Raw genomic sequence first — 5,411 nt, forward strand, 5'->3', positions numbered from 1 at the left:
ACTGACACCTGTCCACTGCCAAGACGGCTCACTACAGGAATCCAAATCTCTCTGTGTGTGTGTGTGTGTGTGTGTGTGTGTGTGTGTGTGTGTGTGTGTGTGTGTGTGTGTGTGTGTGTGTGTGTGTGTGTGTGTGTGTGTGTGTGTGTGTGTGTGTGTGTGTGTGCAGACTACCAGACTAGTCCATGTTTGAGAAACTCCACTTCTGACAATCCGTTACTGATAATCCCAAGTTTGTCTCAGTCTCTTCGATTCCATTTCAATCACTCAAACTGTCTCTGCACGTCCTTGTCGACACAATCTCACCTGGTCTCTGATATTCAGTTTTGTTTTTTCTTTGCTGTTTCTCTTTTCTTACCTTCTGTCTGTTTAATATACAACCTTTAATCTATCTTTGTGACTCTTTCAGTTTGTTTTTCTCTTTTGCTCTCCTCACTCTGTCCTCCCTGCCACACCAGTCCTCCAACTGAATGTCATCACAGAAGGTCCACGTCAGCACACACACGTTCAAGCCCACCCCCCCACCACCCTACCACCGGCCTCCTGCTGACAATCAAGAGACCGCCCAGTAAAACAATACAGTATCCACACAAAAGCGTCAATAATACATCACTGTCCAACCATCAAAAAGGCAGCTGGTTAAGCTGAATAGTGCAGGGCTCAGTGTATCTCTATGGCAGATAGAAAAGACATGTCCCTTGTTATTTCTGAGAATTTTCATAAATGTCTTGATGTTGTTACGAAGTGGACGTACTGTACTGTTTGTGCAGTAACACGTCTATACTCACCAACTCTTTAACTTCATAGTGTCTCAGTACGTATGTTTGTGTCATTTCAACATGGGGTAGTGTAGGGTCAGACTAGAGAGGGGACATAACAGGACAAGAGAAGTGTGAAGAGACTGTAGCCTGTCCAACACGCTGTCCAGTGATTTAAGTTGTGTTCAGATCCTCAAGTAAAATTAGTTTAATATCACACAGTATATGCTATAATAATATTAATGCACAGTAGAAGTATACAAGTATAAATCGTGCCTTCAGAATATTACTAAAGTAAAAATAAATTATTATCAATATAGTGTACTTGAAGTATCAAAAGTATAAGTACTCATTATTATTAGTAAAATGGTTTCTGTCGATGTCATAATATTGCACTTACTATATTATTACTATTTTTATAGGTTTGGTATACAAAATCCTAATCTGCAAAGTAACTAGTACGTATATCATAACATATTTACGGTTGGGGCAGGACTGGATACACCCCTCTTATCAGTTACATACACATATTTACGGTTAGGGCGGGACCGGATACACCCCTCTTATCAGTTACATACACATATTTACGGTTGGGGCGGGACCGGATACACCCCTCTTATCAGTTACATACACATATCCGGTTTGGGGGCGGGACCGGAAGTAGCTATCAAAATTAGTTTGATGGAATGTCATCTATATTTTCTCTCTAATAAGTAGGCTGGTGTTACCTTACTGACTTACTTTCACAGCCCTTTCAAAAGTGTGTTTGGCAGTCATGTTAGCTAGTTAAATTAATCTTGCTTTGTTAATGCTTGTATGTTGTTCCTGAAATGTAAGTTGCTTTGGATAAAAGCGTCATTGACAGTCTTGTCTCAGTAATGTTAAGTTAAAGAAACATTGCTATAGGTGGTGGTCTTTGTTACGTTTCTTTTAGGGATGGGTATTAAATGAGCCCCAAGGCTAAATTATTAAAGATTGTAACGTTGGTATTGATAAGCTGCAACGTTACTGGTTACTTTGTCTCTGCTTCTTAAGTTTTGATGTAAGTTAATTTAATATAATGCTGCAGCATCTGCCTCATACACACCAAGCAAAGTCAGCAGACCTTAGCGCTGAAAGGGCGGTGGGAGCGGCTCTGCCCACCAACAAAGAGGAGGAGAGCGCCTCCAGCAGCGCCTCAGTATGTAGCCCCACCTCCACCTGCTCCTCTGTGTGAGGACAACCTGAATCTGCGTCTTGTTCTTTGATTGGTCCATTTCAAAACTACAACGGAAAATTTGATATTTAGTGTGTCTGATTTGTGAAACCAGGAAACAGCTCTGTGTCTTCAACAAGAAGGAACCTCCAGGTTTGAAAAGTGAAGCCTCAAACCTGCATTCCCTCTAACAGCCAGCAGGGGGCAACTCAACTGGATCATACAGAAGTCTATGAGAAAATGTGGCTACTTCTCAGCTGATTTATTACTTCAGTAAACACTTTCTTAATGAGTTTATGGTCTCAGTTGCTAGTTTCAAGTGTTCTTCAACACAGCATGATGTTCATTTAGTAAATTACGGTCCCATTTAGAGGAAAATAGATCAGAAAGCAGGGGAGGCTTTACCTTGTGATTGACAAGTCGCTATGTGTGACCCAAATATGGTATCCCATGGATGTTCAGTCTGTGTTTGGGACAGAGCTGAACACCTATTTTCTCTCAGCTGGACAGGAAGGTTGGAATAAAATACAGCTGCTTGTTACTTTCTATAAATTGAACTAAAAGACGTTCTGTTAGATTCCTGCTACCTTCCAGTCTGAAGGGGAGATGTGTGCTAACCTGCTTCACTTCTCCAGCTGTTTGGGAACAGACTTTTGTTGGTCTGGAGAAGCTGAAGCATTTATTATCCGATACACCGACACTGTACTTTTACTGCCAGAATATTTTGCTCCTCACTTTCTATCACTGGGACTTCTTATTTCAAACCATCTTTATTAGTTATCTTTATTTGCTTATGATTCCATTTACACATTTAAAGCTCCCTGTGTTAAGTAAAAGTGCCGCTTATGGAATAAAATTATGCATAGTCGCTTTTTCCACAAAACACAGTAAAATAAGTAGTCAGCTTTATGCAAGATGTTGCTGGATTTTGTCTGTTAAATGACAGAAGATGTTTAACGTTTTGATACTAATAAAGGGAACTTGAATTGTAATGGAGTTGTATTTGTATTTTTGAGGACTACTATCTGAGAGTGGGCATTTTGTAAATTTAAGTTGACTAGTAGTAAATTTGTTGAGTTAGTTTCCATTAGTATTTGAGACTAGCACATTTTTTTTGAGTAGATTTCCCTCAGAAATACTCCCTACTCACAAAAGTTGTGCACAGTTACATTTATTGAGTAAAGGATAAGTGGAATTTAATTTTAATAAGCATGAGTGAATCAATGCAATTTAGTATGAAGAAATTAAAGTTTTTTTTTAAAATGTATTATATTTAAGTTGAGGTTTACTTAAAAAGTTTGAGGTAATCAGTTTCCACAAATATTTTGAGTATTCTGAACTTATTCGGGTTTACAGTATAGCTTAACAAACACACAACCTTTGCACAGTCATGTGGTCTGCAGAGTTATTGCATCAGGTCATTCACTTGTTACCCACCGATTTAACCCGAAGATCTGCAGAAACCAGTAGGAAGTCTGGCCACCACAGTTATTACTGACACAACAGATAAAACAACTAAAATTTTAATGCTTTACTAAATGTTCCTCACTGGACTGTTTGATGTGAGCAACTTTCCATTCTCCTAATGTTAAATTTACCTTCTGAATACCCAGAGCACAGCGGATGGATCACATATAGCATATAGTAGCTTGGGGAACACCGAGATCTTGGTAGTGGTGGCCCAAAGGTTAGAGAAGCAAGTTTGACTGGGAGATCGCTGGTTCAATCCCTGGACCGGCAAGATACAATCTGGGTGTGGAAAGTAAACCAAGCAGTGCTTTCCCTCCCTCATTTACCACCACTGAGGTGCCCTTGAGCAAGACGCATAACTTGAGCTGCTTAGTGGCCAGCAGACCAGGCTGTGGTTGTACTGGGCAGCTTCCAGGTGTGAATGTGATCAGGGCCTTCATGCAAAAGAGAGGCTTTGTCTCCCCTGAATAAATAAAGGTAAAAAAAAAAGATTTTTATTTATAAAACATTTTCCAACATGTCTCTGGTCCTGTAGCCTTTCAACTTATCCCACAGAGCTTAAGGACGAGTAAACCCGTGTTTTAAATTGAACTTTAGTCTTGTAGCATGAATTATTGCTGAAAACCCTTAAAAGTAGTAGTATAGCTCTCACTACCTACTACTCTTTAAAAAAGTTAATATCCCCAAACTTTATCACCAGTTTATGCCTAAGTTAATCTAACTAACACTTGTTGAATTACAGCAAGAATTGCCCTTGAGTAGCCAAAATGAGGATCTGAGCTTCAGTCAGAGAAAGATGGATGTCATCATCTTGTTTTGGAATTACATTAATAATCTATTTTATATACATATATGCACATGTAAACATACACAAAGGTTTTCATGTTCAAAATCAACTTCAATGTAAAATCCATTACCCACTGTTGTCCACTTGAGGGAGCCATTAACTATCTGTTGTCATATCTTTTCTCCCCCAGCAAAAAGGGTAGGCAAGGTAAATGTTGTCCATAGAACAAGGGTGAATAGACACAAAATAAAGTAAGTATGCCTCTTTAAAAGATAGGAAGGACAGTCTGTTTTAGGAGGTTCAATCTGCACTATGGACAGCAAATGCAATCCACCAGAACAGCCCCATAGTAAAACTTCAGTACCTTTTTTGTGTTTAATGTCTATCAACCAAAACAGGAGACATAAAAGGAAGACTGATATTGTAATTTAATATTGCAGCAGTTTTTGTTACTGATAAATGCAAATCATTAAAATACTCATGGCATGACAAATTGGCCAGAGTAGCCTTCGTCATTAGTTCCATGTAAATCAATTATATATCAAAGCATGTAATTTGAATACATTAGTAAGCAGTAAGTACACATATTACTAACAACAAAATACATTGCTTGTCCACACCCTCTAGATCAGCACATAGAAGCATTTTCTGATCTGACTCCCCTATTGGACACCATCATTCGTCTGTTCATTACATAACCATTTCTAAATCACTGTTTAATAATATGTCTGTTCTTTGATTTATTTTTCAAGTCTATGGCACAAAAACAACTTACCTCTGAGAAATATTATGATTTAGGTTAAAATGTCTATTTCGTTAAGGTTAGGGGACCTTTGTTGTCATGGTTAAAGTTATGGCTGAAGAACTGATCAAAATGTTATAGTAATCACAATATGGCCTACTACTATTTACAAATTGTTTGAGGTGCAGTATATTTGTGATATGTGTGTCAAAATTTATAAATTAATGACCATGACCATAGATGGAAAACTGGCCTTCAGAACAGGAGGACATCTGAGGTTTTTGCTTTCAGGGATTTCATTATTTGAAGCTTTGGCCACGTTTAACATGAACATCCAACACTGTAACAATGTAGATATGTCATAAAATATGGAAAAGCATAGCAGGTCTCCTGAAAAATATCATACCATGATACATTTTTTAATGCTTTAAATGAAAATTGCAGTATCAGTCAAAAAAA

The sequence above is a fragment of the Micropterus salmoides genome, unplaced genomic scaffold, assembly GCF_014851395.1.
Source record: "Micropterus salmoides isolate LMB-PRFRI ecotype aquatic unplaced genomic scaffold, ASM1485139v1 Ms_hic_scaffold_8, whole genome shotgun sequence".
In the NCBI taxonomy this organism is placed as follows: domain Eukaryota; kingdom Metazoa; phylum Chordata; class Actinopteri; order Centrarchiformes; family Centrarchidae; genus Micropterus; species Micropterus salmoides.